The sequence below is a fragment of the Rutidosis leptorrhynchoides genome, chromosome 3 (genome assembly GCF_046630445.1).
Source record: "Rutidosis leptorrhynchoides isolate AG116_Rl617_1_P2 chromosome 3, CSIRO_AGI_Rlap_v1, whole genome shotgun sequence".
Lineage (NCBI taxonomy): Eukaryota > Viridiplantae > Streptophyta > Magnoliopsida > Asterales > Asteraceae > Rutidosis > Rutidosis leptorrhynchoides.
In genome coordinates, this window is record NC_092335.1 from 389,481,590 (window position 1) to 389,499,506 (window position 17,917).

Sequence of the window (17,917 nt, forward strand, 5' to 3'; positions counted from 1 at the left end):
AAAATAAATTATGTTGATTTTGTCTTTTGTTTCCCATCATCTCAATTGATTACAGGGTAATATATTAAATATATACATATAACTTATGCATACATGATTATAAGAAAACAAATAGATGGTGGCTGAACTATTTATGTTGCACGTTCTTTTACTGGATTAAGATATTATATTAGTACTATTATTACATTATTGTTTTAGTATTATATATATACAAGACATACTTGTATGCAAAATGAACCACCGAGAATCACAACTTCATATTTTTTTTTTCTACTTCTATCATCACCTTCACCCACACCATGAATCATTCATCACCTTCAACCATTGAAGACCCATCGGCCACCATCACCGAAGCCTCCAACTTCACCATCAACCACATTTCTCTCGCTACCATGTGTGTTTCTTTTTCTTCAACACCAACATATAAACGTTATCGAAAGATCACCCATTTCAATCAAACAACACCCACCATAATTTATTTTTTTTGTTCTTCTCCTACCATCGTGAACAACCGAAGCAAACCAGCACCTTGGTTTTTACTTCTTTCAACAGCTTGACAACCCAACTCCATTTTTTTACTTGCTCCGGTCACTATGCAGCACCACCGGAGATCACCTTGACCACCTTTCAAACTTCCAACCGTCACCCTACCAAGAACCACCTCGAGCCACCACCCTATCACCACCTCACTTCTTCTCTCTCTCCCTCTCTACTTGTAAACCATCACCACCTCACCATGATGAACCATCTTAAACCACCACTTGCAAACCGAAGGACCACCACCTTCCTCCACCACCAATCACCACCCCAAACCACCACACCACCATCATCAAATTCTATATTTTATGTTTTCCATCGAACCATCACAATCAACAAACCCATATTTTTTTGTACCTTTGATTTCCACTACCACTTAAACCCATCAAACTGCTCGTATGCTACTACTACTCTTGTTCCTACTTAATGTTTTGTTCGAGCCATGTACCACAACCGGTTACTTCTGTTTCCTGATCAAACCCACGCAACAACACATTCGCTTTCGCAACCATCTCCGATCACCATTGACAATCATTTAAACCACCAACACTCATCGTAATTGTCATACCCCGTCCTAATCCATCTGGACGAAGTCACCAACATCTGGTCCCATTGCGATGATCGACTCCAAGTAATGTCTTTAAAATGAGCAAATGCACAGCGGAAGATTTCTTTCATACCTGAGAATAAACATGCTTTCAAGTGTCAACCAAAAGGTTGGTGAGTTCATAGGTTTATCATAAAATAATAAAATTCATCATTTTGATAGACCACAATATTTAAATGTTGCATGGTACAAATGGGCCCGAATCCTATACCCACCTGTAATGTACATGCGATATCTTTTAAATACAGTACACATTTCTTGTGTACGGAACCATTTTTCATAAATCTTAGTAACCGTACACATATCTTGTGCACAAAAATGACATACACATAACCTGTGTATAAAATCATTCTCTCGATACATAACATTCACTTTTCATTTCTTTCATAGCTTGGCTTGGTAACCGACCTTAACATATAATGCGCATAATAATATCCCCAAAACAGAACATCTCGTCTGTATAATAATCATATAAACTTCGAAGTACTAAACACCACGCCCACTAGCCCTTCCGTCTAGTGAACATTCTGGGTGGGGGTGTTAAACCCGGTAGCTACCTTTAGGATTCGCGTCAATTAGGCGTGCACTAATTCTCAAAATTAGTGATGTTCCCTAATTATTAGGTTACCAAGCAATAATAATCAGGGGAAGAATATTCATATCAATTGTGGCAATTATCACGTCCACATAATTCAATTGTGGTAATTATCACGTCCACATAATTCATTCGAAGAATGTTTTGCTTGTGTCTATCTCGTCAAACATTTATAAAAGCATTTCATGTATTCGCAGTTCAAAATGTATTTCAAAAGCATTTAATAAAGCAGTTGTAAAAGTAGCGCATGTATTCTCAGTCCCAAAAATGTAAAAAGTAAAAGGGAATTAAATGAACTCACCTAATGTATTTTGTAGTAAAAATACATATGACTATATTGAACAATGCAAGGTTGGCCTCGGATTCACGAACCTATATCATTTGTATATTTATTAATATTCATATCGTAATCGAATAAGTTTGTATATATATAAAATTTACTAATTATATCATTTTTATATTAATACTATATATACGTCTCATATATTCATTTTGTATATAAAAATATTAATTTTGTTATGTTATAAGTATTAAATATATCTTTATATATATATATATATATATATATATATATATATATATATATCATTTGTCTATTAAGATAATTATTATAGTAATTCTCAATTAATATTTGTAATGATAAATATGATACTCATTTTAATACTAATAATGATAATATTCATAATAATACTTAATACTTAATAATAACATTAATAATAATATAAATAATAATAATATTAGTAATTGTAACCCTAGTCATAATAATAATAATAAATGATACTTAATACTTGTATAAATAATAATAATAATAATAGTTATAATACCTAATAAAAATAATAAATATAATAATAATAAGTAATAAAAATAATATTACTACCTCCAAGTAACAAGCTTTAAAATAAATAGATGCCACTGCCCAGACTTGAACCCCCGACCTCTCGCTTCCCCGACAAACACCCATACCATTCGTCCAATATAGTTTTTATGAGATTTACTCACATCAATTACTTATAACCCGAATCTCGGCCCAGATGTATTTCGGCCCAACAGAAATTTCATAAGCCCAACTCAAAATCCCATTTGCAAAGCTTTTAACAAAGAAACGGCCCAAGTAGAACCAATTGCAATCAGCCCAACTAACAAATACTAAACGACCCAAAATCTAAGTCTGATCCACAAGTATTCTATCGGTTTATATATATAAAAAAAAATAACGAATTAGAATTGGAAAAGTGGGGCAGCAGACATATCCTTTTCCTTCCATCATCATCATCTTCTTTAATCATCGTTATTTTTGTTTCATCATAGTGTCATCATCTTCATCATTTTAGTTAAGAGATCGAATGGAAGGGATTAAGGGTGGTGTTTGGGTCTCGTCACAGAAACAGAAATAGTTGATAGCAACCGTTGAATTCTTGGAAAGAAATAAGTGGGTTTTGTTCTTGAATGTAAACAGAACTGAATATTAAGCATAGCAGCGGCTCACGAGTAGTAAACAGAAGAGGGTGATGATGTTTGTTATTATAGATTGAACAGGAAACAAAAGGAACAAGCTGCGTCTTGCAGCAGTCTAACAGCGGAAAAAAAATAATGTAAATAAAAAAAATAGAAGTAGCATAGTATATGAGTAGCTAGTAACCACTGGATTGCAGGTTTATTGTAGCTGTGATTTTAGGTTTGGCCGGAACAGGAAACAATCACAATGATTTTATATCTCAATGGTCTCGGTGAGAAACAGAAAACGGAGCAGAAAAAGAATATCGTTTCGTACAGCAAGAAAAGAAAGAAGAAGAAAGAAAAAAGATAATAATAATAGGGTATCTGGTTTTTCGGTTGTACTCGACAGAACAGGATTCAAAACTGCTGTAGTGATTTAATAGAAGTTTTAACAGACACAAAGGTGGTGATGTGGGTTTTGATTAAAGTAATAGAAAAACAGAATTAGTAGGAACATAAAGGGTGTTAATTTGGTTATGGTGATGAGCTCATGAAGGAAACAAGAAACAGAAAACAAACATATAATTAATAACATAAACGATAGCATGAAATTACAAGTGGTTTGCGATGGATATTATGATGGTTTGATGATGGTTTACCTCGGTTGTTCACGACAGGAATCAAATCGAATAGATGGTGCAGGAGGTGAGGGTTTGTGATTCATGCTAGGAAACAAAAAAAAAAAATAATGAGTGTGGTGACTGTTTTTATGGTGATGGGGTGTTCTAATGATTTCACAATGATAATTAACATGGCGTTCTCGATGGTTGGTTAGTTGGTGATGATGGTAGTGATGGAGGATGGTGGCGGTTATGGAAAGCTGAGGGTGTCAGGCGAATGGAGATTAGGTGATGATGGTTGTTCATAGTCTTTGGTTACAAGGAGAGAAGAAAAGGTAGAGAGAGATGAAGGTGGTGGATCATGATGGTGGTGGAGGTTAAACATGGTGGTGGTTCCGGTGATGGTGAGGTTAGTGGCGGTGGTGTACAGGTGGTGCCGGCAATGATTTGATCCATGGTTGCCTATCCTTGTGTATGTATATATCATAGTTATATATTGATAGATATCTTAATCTAATAATCAAATATAATAATAATAATAAATATTAAAGTAATCAAATGATTGGAAAAAAAACGTGTTATATGAAAGAGGTAATAGTATAGCAGCCGGCTCTTTGGAGTCTTCTTCTATCGACACTAATTCACAGAGCACTATATTGTGTCCACTGCTAAACAGTTACACATAAAAGTTTTTTTTCTTCGAAAAATCCCCAAATTTTAAATTAAGTCCATTTATTTATTCTGGTCATTTACTGTTTAAAACTTGATCCAAAGGTTCGTCTATTATTTATTTTTTTAATTCCAAGTAAGCTGTACGGAGTATTAAAACTCAACTCATCAAAGTAATTTTTTTTTTTTTATAATTCTAAATTTTATATAACTTAATTATGGATCAATTTTTATTTTTATCTCATCATGAATTCATATTTAGACTTGTTTAATATCAACCATAAAAATTGACCTGTCATTCGAGCTCGATCCCAAATCAAAATTTAATATTGTTAAAATTAATAATTAGGTCATAAATATATTTTTTTAGTAAGCCTAAAATTTATAGAACTCATTTTCGGATTACCGTTTATTTTTAAAAATCACATAAGTTCGTTTTTAACTTGATTAATAACTAACAAGATGACAAACGAGTCCTACGAGAGTTTATTAAATAAATTCTACATCATATATATATATGTATATATATATATATATATATATATATATATATATATATATATATATTCAATATACTTTTCATATATATATAGATTTATAGTAATATCATATATTATTATTTTAAGTTATTATATATATACATATATTTATATTTATATTTATATTTATATTTATATTTATATTTATATTTATATTTATATTTATATTTATATTTATATTTATATTTATATTTATATTTATATTTATATTTATATTTATATATATACACATTCATTTACAAATAATGGTTCGTGAATCGTCGGGAATGGTCGAAGGTAATTGAATACATGAACATAGTTCCATAATTTTTGAGACTCAGCATTATAGACTTTGCTTATCGTGTCGGAATCATATAAAGATTAAGTTTAAATTTGGTCGAAAATTTCTGGGTCGTCACAGTAATATCAGTAACTGTTACTGCTGCTAATCGTCAAGTGTTACTTCTGTTCTCTTTCAGTTTGACCAACGATCACCACCATAACTATCCCCATTCAATCACCATATCAATCACCAACGAACATCCCTATAACCTGCAACTGTATTTGCTCCTGTTGTAGTTCGAACAATCCCACATAAAATCATCATTTATCACGACCATCATCATTTGATGTTTCCTATTCAAATCGAAACCCACCATCGTTGTTACTCTTCACTGCTATTCGAAGATGATGATGATGAATAGTGTATGATAATGATGTTGATGATCTTATGATGATTACGACGATGAGGATGATTATACGGTGATGGAGTGAGATGTGGTTCGCTGCTACACTCGTGAACGTTTTCTTTCTGCTTCTGTCGAGCCTCACCATGAACCGAAGCACTCAAGGGTATTATTTTTTTCTTGACAGCTCGTGGGCTAACCTAGTAATCGGGTCAAATAAATTTTTCTTGGGCTAACTAGTTGGGCTTCCATTTGAGCATAATTGGGTTAATTATAAACGGATTACGAATTTAAACAGAAATGAATGGGTAGTGGAGTGGTTTGGGTGTGTTTCGAGTTAGCAAGAGATCTCGGGTTCGAGCCCGGACCAAGGCAAAAAAAAATTTTAGGAACTCATTCTTTAAGGTAGTAATTAAATTTTAATTATTATTATTATTATTATTATTATTATTATTATTATTATTATTATTATTATTATTATTATTATTATTATTATTAATATCATTAGTAGATAAATTATTATTATTATAGTTATTATAATTATAATTATTACTATTATTATTATTATCATTTTTATAAAAATTTATATTATTATTAAAATTATCATTTAGATTATTATTAGTATCAATATTATTATAATTATTATCATTATTACTTTCATATTAACAATATTATTATAATAAATAAATATTTTCTATATAAGAGTATATTTATTACAACTACCATAATTATAATATTACATATAATTATATATATTAAGATTATTTATATAAATATTTACATATAACAAATTATTGATTTTTAATATAATATTAATCATATGTATATATAAAACTATATAAATATTAACTATTTTAAATATATATACAAATTAAATATATATATATATATATACACAAATTAAATATATAAGATATATAATTTAAGATATAATATATAAATTTGTTCGGTTACGATTATATGTATTAATATATATATATATATATATATATATATATATATATATATATATATATATATATATATATATATATATATATATATATATATATATATATATGATATAGGTTCGTGAATCCGAGGCCAACCCTGCATTGTTCAGTTTCGTCGTATGCATATTTTTACTACAAAATATCATATCGTGAGTTTCATTTGATCCCTTTTTATTAAATGCTTTTACAATATATATTTTTGGGACTGAGAATACATGAAATGCTTTTATAAATGTTTGACGCTATAGACACAAGCAAAACATTCCTCTAATGAATTATTATACAGACGAATTCTGTAGGTTATTATATCGAATATCGCCCCTGATTATTATAGCTTGTTGACCTAAGAATTAGGAAAATGGCCCCTAAATGACGCGAATCCTAAAGGTAGATCTATGGATACTGACCATCCCCATCCGGGTTACGGATGCTTTAGTACTTCGAGGTTTATATATATACAGACGATACTTGTATATTACAGACTGAAAGTTCTGTTTATTTTGGGGATATTCATGATGCGCTTTATATGTTAAGGTCGGTTACCAAGCAAGGTTATATATAAAGAGGATGATTTTTATACACAGGTTATGTGTATGATATTTTGTACACGAGATATGTGTACGGTTATTAAAAATCGCGAGGTAACCTACGGGGGAGAAAAGGATAGGAACCTATCTCTGCCAAGCATTTATGAAAAATGATTTCGTACACGAGATAGGTGTACTGTATTTAAACCTTGTGGTCTATCAAAATTACTGAATTTTATTGTTTATGATAAACCTATGAACTCACCAACATTTTGATTGACACTTTTAAAACATGTTTATTCTCATGTATCAAAGAAATCTTCCGCTGTGCATTTACTCATTTTAAAGACATTACATGGAGTCGTTCATGCATATTTCAAAAGACGTTGCATTCAAGTCGTCGAGTTCAAAAAGACTGTTATTAAGTAAATGGCATATTAGTCATTTATATTATTGGAAAACACATATCATTTGGTTATGTTGAAATGAGTTGTCTTTTAAAATGAATGCAATATTTATAAAACGTATCATATAGAGGTCAGTACCTCGCAATGGGACCAGATGTTGAAGACTTCGTCCAGGTGGATTAGGACGGGTCACTACACTGGGTGTGTAGACGAGCGGACCTAGCTCGAGTTTCACTCGGCTCGACTAGAATTCACAAGCTCGAGTTCGACTCATTTTGAGCTTACTAAGCTCGAACTCGGCTTATTTAAAGTTATACAAACTTAAATTCGACTCGTTTTGACTCGCTAATTATTCATATTATAATTATAATTATAACTTTTGTTTTTGTTTGTAACTTAAGTGCATTATTTGTTAGAGCTTAGGAGTTCAACTCCCGGGAACTACAACATTGCACACAAGGTTATTCCCTAACTTTGAAATCCACTTAAGGTCGTCTTTCACACATTGCGTTGCGGGAGACAGTGAGGATGGGGGGTTTTACCAACCATACCCTCGGATTGGTCCGAGTTTTCTCCAAGATAGCAGTTTGGGGCGAGTTATGCAACTGCGAAAGATGATCGCGTGGGTAGTTTAGTACCCCTAGGTGATTTCAAGCTTTTTGTTAAAAAAAATTATATAGCATAGCCTTTAATTAATATTATATAATGTACAAAAAGATTAATTAATGTATATAAATAGAAATTATCATTTAGACTCGCGAACAAGTGAAAATAGAGAAAAACACAATGTCCCAATCTCTCTCCGTACATCCCTCTCAACCGTCACAAACCACCCATAAAATTAACCCCATTTCCGTTTCCCTTCCCACCCCCAATTCATAAAAAAATCCTACCTACAATTCACATTCAATTCCCACCAATCAACCCTCGCCTTTAACTCATTCCTTTGTTGAAGCACTTGTGGGTAAGAGTCTTGTGAAACAGGCGGATGAGGAAGATGGTTTTAAGTCAAAACAAACCGATCAAAAATAGGAGATAAAAATTTCAACTGTATACTTAGGAAATATCACTAGATTGACTACACTATGGTGATTAGCAATGCTTTAGGAGGTTTGGATGAATTCAAAATATCGCTTGGAGAAATGGACGTAATTACGCTTTCATCAAATTTGCTAATACCGATCAAGCCTGGAAGGTGGTTCAATACATGAATGGTAGAACACTTTTGGGCAACAAAATAAGAGTGGGATTTGCTAAATTTGATAAAGGGTCAAATTGGAAGAACGAAAGCACGAATAACCCACCACATGCTTGTCAATGTGGTAGAAAAGATTCCACCCATGCCCCAAAGAAGGAGGCTGATGGTAACATTATTCTGTTACAATTGAATGGTGACGTTAATGACGGTATGGAAAGAACAGTTATGATCTTTGATAAGGTGGAGTTCTCCACAAACAAACTAGCGGAATGACTTATTAGTTGAAAGGTTTTAATTGATAAATGCTCTCTTTGGGGAAAATACGGATGTTTGGTTAGGTGTGCTGATAATGAAAGCTTCCACAAGGTTTTTCATGGTGATAGCCTAAGATGCAACAATGGGGACTTCTTGAGAATTTTTCCAATGAAACAGAGGTTGGGTAAGTATTTTAGAGCCACTTGGATCGAAGTTAGAGGCATCCCGGTTGAATATGGATGTATGGAAAGTGTCATGGCTGCTGTTAAAGCTATGGGAGAAGTTCTTTACTATTCAAAAACATCTTATGATTTAATTCAAGCAGAATCTTTATTTATTTTCATGGAATTTTATGATGCCAAACATATCGATAAAATGGTTTATGCCGAATTAAAAAATAAACAAAAAATAACTTTATGGATCCATGAGGTAGACAATGAATTTGATCCCTTGGATCACATTGTAGCGAAGACAATGAGGATTTCATTGTTGGTGTTAATAAAGAGATAAAGTCTCAGTTGGAAAATAAGGATGATGATGATCGGCCTGCTACGGAGTATGATGTTGTGGATGCCGTCGACACTGTTTCACCGGAGAAAGATTATGCACCAGAAAAGGTGCCAAGAACGCCGGTCAGGGAGAATAGTGGGGAACACGTCACAAGTTTTTCAAATTTGGTCCCACCAAATAATCTAGCGGGTAATATCCTCGATCAGTGAGTAATAGAGGGGTTTGTAATTCAAATTTGAATTTGGATGTGTATGAAATATATAAAGGAACCGTGTTAAAGAAAAAATCGGCATATGTGTCTATAAAGGAGAAGGAGCATAGTTCTTTTGTGGAGAAGATACCAAATAACCTCAAAGTCAACCTAGAAAGTACATTTAGGGTTTCTAACCCTATTATAGGCGTACCGAATAGTGCTGTGTATAACAAAAATGGTACTGATGGTCCCATTCAAATGGACATTCACAGTGGAAAGCCCAAAAATAATGGTAATGGGCCTGGTTATGAAAAGCTTGTAATAAGTCCACATGCCCAGCAAGAAACTGCTTTTGATGTGGAACGTCCTGACAATCCGACTTTCTTTTACTCGGCTCGATTTTCTCACTACAAATTTGACGCACATCGTTGCCCTACTATGGATTGTAGATCATCTTGTGCAGTTTACAAAAAAAAGGTTTCCCACAAATCCAAAGCTCTAGCACATAAAGATACGGTGGCATCTACACACCCTAGTCTGGCTAAAAGCAACAAGAAAACGAAAGGTGAAGCTAGGGACTTTTTGGAGGATGTTGGGGCAGGAGCTGTAGATATTTCGGATAATGAAGAGGTTGATCTTAACTGAGATGAAAACGTAGACTAGTATACTCCCAAGCCCATTAAAGTTTACGGTAAGCTTTTGAATCCCAAAAAAATATCTAAATAACAAGGAGGAAAATAAGGTATTTGGGAAATTTTTAGAGGGTATGTTCGATAGTAGCAAACACCCGAACAAAGTTAAACAATGATGATCGCTACATGGAACTCTAGGGGACTCGGGAATAAAATAAAGGTAGAAGACTGTACAATTTGATCAATAAATTTCAAGGTTAATTTATTGCTAGTCAAGAAACAATTGATGATAATGTATCCCCTAGTGTTCTTAAAGAAGAATGGAGAGGTGTAATGTTTGATGGAGAGCAAGTTTCTAACCACTTTATTCCTTCAAAACTTGTAAAAGAGATGGGCGTATTACGGATATGGGTCACTTTAATTTTCTAGGGGAAATGGTATGGGATTTTGGTTTTCCAAATGTGTCGGTTGGATAAGTAGAGATTCAAGTACAATCTCTTAGGAATTTAGAGTTTGGTAAGGCATATGGTTTTCGAGCTTGTCAAAGATGATGGTATTTTGTGGGTGCATTCGAGTGATAAAGTGTTCACGATTGAGGAAGGGGTGCACGTTATGTTGGCTTCTAATTTAGATTTAGAGTTCGAATGGGTTAAAGTTGCTTGGATTAAACAAGTCCCTTTAAAAATTGTTATTTTAAATTGGCTAGCGATTCAAGGTGGGGTGCTTGTACAGGAGATGTTGAGTTATAGACAATGTCTTCGAAGCGACACGGACGACAAGTGTGGTGGGTGCTTGATGCACGGACGACAAGCTTAAGGTCTTTCAATGGCTAGTAAATACAAAACATACGAGTTCCATCAATTATTTGTTTGAAGGGTGCAAGCGTGCAGCCGTGAGCATTTTTGTGATCAAGCTCTTCGGCCTTGTTACAGTCAAACTAATCTCCTTTTCTTTTAAGTTTATTTTGCTACTGATTTCGTCATTTTGTATGGGATGGGATTTATATGGGATTGTCCATGATTCTCATGTTAATGATTGTTGGTTAGTGGGCTAGAGTGTTGTAAAGCCCATTTTTTCCGCTTATTGTATCTCTAATTACAATTACAATTACAAATATAACTAATAGACAAAATTTGTCTTATTTGTTATGAATAGTACTATTCAATTTTTCATTTTTTACAAACCAACCCCCCAACTTTCATTAAAATACAAATCGAACCCCCTACTTTATCCTTATATTATAAATTATTATCCCATCACTAACACCAAAACCACCCACCACGCTTTACCGGCTTCTACACTGCGCTCAAACAGTAGGATCCACATAGGTCACTACTGTGCTACATTTTTTTTTTTTTTTTGTCTCTAACGATAAAAGAAGCAACTTTCTTAAAAGGAACAACCCTTCAATGCTACCAATAGATGTCGAAAAATAATTTTTTTTTTTACAAAATAGATCAACTAACTTTAACGGTAAAAGAAGCAACTTTCACAAAAGGAACAACCCTTCAATGTTAGATGTCGAATTTTTTTTTTTTTTTTACAAAATAGATCCACAAAAGGAAAGATTTTTTTTTTAACTCGCATTCAAAACGGAGCCCCCGGCGCGAACGAGGGCTCCACAACTAGTTTTTCACTATTTTGTGAAAAATATTTATTATATATTCCAGTTTTTCGTTAAAATAAAAAAAATTAGACTCGCGAACATATTTGAACTTGATATAAAAAGTCTGAGATGTTTTACTAAACTATTTTTTAGACGTGTTTATGCTCGAATCAAGTTTCTAACAAATCAAATACAATATCTGACGAGTAGCTCCGCTCAAGCAATTCTACTTGTGTCTTTCTCTTTTGCAAGTGAAACACGCAATAGAGGCGAACTCAATTACTTCTTTTATAATGATATCTCTTGTGTGTGTGGGTAATATATAAAGTTTCTTCAGTTTATATAACTGATACATCATATGTCTCTCGTTATTTGTGTGTATTACTGGATATACTTGTCCACTTCGGGACTACATGCTCTATAAATGAGCTTATTCTCTTCCTATACTATGTTTTGAGTTTAATAAAATTGTTGCATTCTATAAAAATATATTGGGGTGATCTGTGTTGTATAAATCGAGTAATGTATGTTTCATTGGTTTTTTTTTTCTTTCTGAAGTTTAAATTTAAAATATAAATAAATATATATTATAAATTGTAATTATACTATAATAAAAATAAATAATAATAAATTTAAATATAAATATAAATAACTTACATGAAATTAAAGTAAGTCGAGTATAAGTTAAAATAGGTGTAACAAGACTTGAAAACTAAAAATAGTTATAGTTGTATAATTAAAGTTATTAGTAAATTAGTAATTAGTAATTAGTATAAGTTACTCCGTATATAAGAAGAAGAAAGGTTTGGATGAGTATTGAGGTTATCCCACATCGATGGGAAGAGAAAAGCTAGAGGGGAAGTAGGGAGTATAAAATGTGAGCCAGGCTATTGAGCAAAGCACTTACCTGGACGAGGTCAATGGACGATCAAGAAGATCCATGGCCTAGGTTGGTGACTTTCATTGCACTTTGAAGGGGTGCTAGCCTAAGGTCGGCCCAAGTGGTTGAGCCTACGTCATAATTTGTGGCAGTGGGGGCTTGCGTTCGCGCAGCCCCTGCACAATACTGCAGTTTAAACTTTTTCTGCCTTTGAGCTTTGCCACTTGGCCTGACCTTATTTTGATTGATGTTGAGTTGGAGTCTCATAGTCATTGCTTTCTGATCCCAACCCATAATAACAAACAATACAAATGAGTCATTGCTTTCTGACCCAACCCAAACTCACCCGACTATTCGGATGTTTAATGAGATGAAACGCGGCTACAACAGAAGAAGAGTATGAGTTGAACACAGCTAGACTGTGGACTAAACGAGTACTGTAAAATGCTGCAACTCTTTTCATGGTCGGTTTTATGAGTTATATTCCAGATTCCTTGCAAAAAACTCGTTCACGTCCAACGCTTTTTGATTGATAATGTGAATTTTGTGTTCAAAACATGCTAACATGCTAAACAAGAAAGTGCTCAAATTGTGTAGTTAGTCCCTCAGACTCTATTCTGATTGCATATATTACACCAGTTATTTTATAATTAAGTGTTTCGGCAGAGTTCATTTTTGTTTTTAGTAATTTTGATGTTTGATTCACTTTGCGAACCGACTAATCCTAGACCACCCGATTTGCGGGTATAGCCCGGGGGCGTTGCCTCCATATGTTTTTTTTACTCATATGATTCAAATTTGGGACCTATATATTTTCACCCTTAGAGGTCAAGTCTTTTATCACTAAGCCACCACGTTTGAGGTTTCTGGCTGCTCATTTTGACACTTTAATTATATAAAAAGGAGCACTTATGTATTGAGTATGTGTATTTAGTGCTCAAAACTTTGTTACACATAATGATTATGTCAAAAGGTTTAGCTAAAAAAAAAGGAAGTGCTCAAATCCTTCAGACTGTATTCTAATTGCAGAATTCGGTAATAGTATTATTAACTTTAATAAATATCTTTATTACATGCTCATGATCTCCTATACAATATACTCAAACTACATCCATTGTTCATGTTTTTTTACCAAGAAAGTGAATCAAGTAGCCAGCTTTTGTTCGAAACAGTGGAGCATGTTTACGACAGTGTACTAAGATTGCCACTACTATTCCACCCTTCTTGAACTTGAATATTACATATTCCAAAGCAATCGATGGACGCACACGGCACACATACGTCCTCATTAAGACAATTTATCGCTATTTGAACAGCTGTTTTTAGTGACTCGTACTCAAATGTTCCTCTGAGTGATGGATCTGCAACTTCTTTCATTTTTGCTGCTGACTCTGCTAAACCAATCTCTAACTGAAAACCCAGTTGGAATTAGTTAAGTTAGGTCATTTTTAGAGTGAAAGATTAATCAAGTTAACGTTTTTATTGATTTTCACCTGGTTCTTGATTTCGGTTATTTCATCTTCTGAATTAACCGGCTATCCTGTAATGAGTTGTAGGATGATGACTCCGAATTGATATACATCGTCTTTTTCTGGATTCGTTTGCCTGAAATATGAGAAATTTATCTGTTAGTGTAATCTTTAATAAAATTAATAAGATATGGATGGAATATTTTGGAGATGTGGTAAAAAGGGTGAGAGAGCTAATTGGGTAATGGGTCAAAAGACTCAATATGACTTCGGGTCATAACAGTTTGCTTTAGTAACATGTTTATTATGATCAATGCACTAAATATATACCTTAAATCAGAATAAGTAAACAGTGTAAGATTGAATCCCACCTGTTAGGAACCTGGGAAGCATCATGGATGTTTAGAGGGCTCTCTGAATCTGCCTGTTAACAGATAATTATAAAAAATTGAGGTTAGATTATGTTTGATAATTGTGATTTAAGCTATAGGAAGTTACCTTTGAGGGTAATGAAATATTTTAACTACTGATTTTTGCAGTGAGATTGTCATCCAAAAGAACAGTTTCGATCTTCAAATCATTCCCAAAAATTCCATGTTGAGTTCCAGTGTGCAAGAATTAAATTCCTCGTGCAACTCCCATTGTGATTCCCATTCTGTGTGGCCATTTCAAGAAATCTTTCTTTTTCCAATCTGTCAATACCCGAAAACACCCCGTAAGTGTTCGTTTCCTCAAAAACATCCAACTTCAACACGTAGTAAAATTCGTGTTTCAAGTAAAAGCATCTTAAAACCAACCTCTGGTTGGGGTATTGATATCCTTACAAGAGGTCTCAAATCAGCATATCTTAATATTTGATGAAAATGAAATTTATATGAATGAACTGGGTTTCAAATAATTTTTTTTTATTTTATACACTTTATCAATTATTATATTCAGAGTAACATATAACATAAACAAAAATCTTAAAGTAAAATTTGAAGAAGAAATATATTCAAAAGTCAAAATGGACGGTTATTTTGGGACGGAGGGAGAACTAAATCCATGTTTCAATACCCGTTTTAATAAATGACCCAACCTGTTTATCTTGCCACCTTTAGCAAGTGAAATTGTTAGAAAAAGCTACTAATTGTACATTATACCTTTTTTGAAACGTTTTCAATAACAACAAAGACAGTGCTTCCTGAGTTAGGTTTGGATGAGTATTGATTTTATCCCACATCGATGGGAAGAAAAAAGCTAAAGGGGAAGTAGGGAGTATAAAAAGAGAGGCAGGTTATTGGGTTAGTCACTTACCTGGACGAGATCAATGGACGATCAAGAAGGTCCATGGTCTAGGTTGGTGACTTCCATTGCACTTTGGAGGGGTGCTAACCTAAGGTCGGCCCAAGTGGTCGAGCCTACGTCATAATTTGTGGCAGTGGGGGCTTGCGTTCGCGCAGCCCCTGCACAATACTCTTAGTTTTAACTTTTTCTTTTCTATTAATTTGTTTAAAAGTTGTACGCAGTTTGTAGATAACTTGGAGTCTGTTAAAAGTAATTAAGTTCAGATTACATGTTTTGTATGTTCATTGCAGCCGTTATTTATGTTGCACATTGTCTTTTTGTATATCTATCAACCTATTTATATAAGAAACCATACACATGCATCTCTATATAATCTCTTCTCATTGCTTTCTGACCCAACCCAAACTCATCTGCCATTTCGACGTTGAACACAGCTAGATCTGCGGACTAAACGAGTACTTTAAAATGCCGTAACTTCTTTTCACGGCCAGTTTTTAAGTGAGTTCTATTCCAGATAACTCGTTCGCGTCCAATGTTTTATGATTGAATAAGTGTATTTTGTGTGCAAAACATCCTAACAAGCTAAACAGGGAAGTGCTCAAATTGTGTAGTTAGTCCCTCAGACTCTGTTCTGATTGTATATATTACACCAGTTATTTCAAAATAAGTATTTCAGCCGTTCATTATTATTTTTTATTGATTTTGATATCTCTGCGAACCGATTAATCCTAGACCACCCACTTTGCGGGTAGCCCGGGGTTGTCGAGGGTGAACCTCCATGGCCACAAAAGGGGTATTTTTTTACTCAAATGATTCAAATTTCGAACCTATATATTTTTCACCCTTAAAGGTCAAGTATTTTATTACTAAGCCACCATGTTCGAGGTTTTTGGTTGCTCATTTTGCCACTTTAATTATATAAAAAGGAGCATTTTTCTATTGACAGTATTGAATATGTATATTTAGTATCTTCAAATCATTTCCATAAATCCCATGTTGAGTTCCAGTGTGCAAGAATTGAATTCCTCTTGCAATTCTCATTGTGATTTCCATTCTGTGTGGCCATTTCAAGAAATCTTTATTTTTCCAATCTGTCAAAACCCAAAAGACGGCCAGTAAGTGTATGTTAAAACTATACCTAGCAAACGGGTTGGGTCAAGGATCAAATGGGTTTGGGTCGAAACAGGTCATGGGCCAGGTTGGGTCAGTTTTGCGTTTCGCAGTTCAGTATCAGTTTCGAGTTGCAATTTTCATTTTTGTGTTTCAGTTTTACGTTTCAGGATGGTTTTCAGTTTCGTGTCTCAATTTTCAGTTTTGCATTTCAAATTTCAGTTTCGCGTTTTGCGTTTTTGTTTTCAGTTTCACATATCCATTTCACTTTTCAGTTTCACTTATCAGTTTTCAGTTTCACATTTCAGTTTTTAAGTTTGCCGTTTCTACATTCAATTTTGCGAAACTGAAATTGAGTCAAAAACCTTTTTACACACAATTACATCTCCGTTTTAGATAATCCTCATAATTACCTTGGTCACGTTTGACTTTATATGAATATGGCACTGTCATGTTAATCACTTTGACCAACATGACTTTTCCTGAGTGTCACCTGCAAACAAGGTTGCAAAAATTGCTACTCGGGGATTACTCGCTCGGGACATTTTAGGGAGTACTCGGATGTTGACCAAGTTTGACTGATTTGACCAAGTTTTGACCGATTTTGGCTGATTTTCCGACCCTAGTTTTGGCCGAGGTTGACCGAGTTGCAAAAACCAAGTACTCCTTGAGTAATTCCAAGTTTTGCAACACCTCCTGCAAACTAGTTAACTAAGAAGGTTACCTGCAATTGAGCATTGAGCATTTTATAACACTGATCATGTTTTGAACTATAAAAAACGGCTACTGTAATAGAAATTGGATCAAAGTTGGTTACCTTTTTTTTTACAACAATCAATCGTTTCGAATTAAATTTTTCCCGATGTGTTACTTATCTACTTACACTACAACGGTTTTCTTCAGGACCTTCTTGGTGGTGATGTCAACTTCAACGCAGTCAGGTTAAATTCATTACTTGTGAAATTACTTTTGAGTTGATGAAATGAGTTTTTTGCTGCAAATTTTGTATATTAATTTCAAGGTTGCAAAGATCGCTACTCGGGGAGTACTTGGTCGGGACTTTTTTAGGAGTACTCGGCAATTCGGGGAGTACTCGGATGTTGACCAAGTTTGACTTTTACTAATTTTGACCAAGTTTTGACCCATTTTCCGACTAATCCCGAGTTTTGACCGAATTTTGAC

At 33.7% G+C, this 17,917-nt stretch overlaps 2 non-coding genes across 2 annotated transcripts; both read left to right on the forward strand.

The window, feature by feature from the left end:
• Positions 1 to 12,888: 12,888 nt before the first annotated feature.
• LOC139903684 (U1 spliceosomal RNA) lies at positions 12,889 to 13,049 on the forward strand. The gene has a single exon (XR_011778489.1). It is a non-coding gene; the product is annotated as a U1 spliceosomal RNA (small nuclear RNA).
• Positions 13,050 to 15,626: 2,577 nt separating this feature from the next.
• On the forward strand, positions 15,627 to 15,787 carry LOC139903681 (U1 spliceosomal RNA). Its single transcript, XR_011778486.1, has one exon. It is a non-coding gene; the product is annotated as a U1 spliceosomal RNA (small nuclear RNA).
• The last annotated feature ends 2,130 nt before the right edge of the window (positions 15,788 to 17,917 follow it).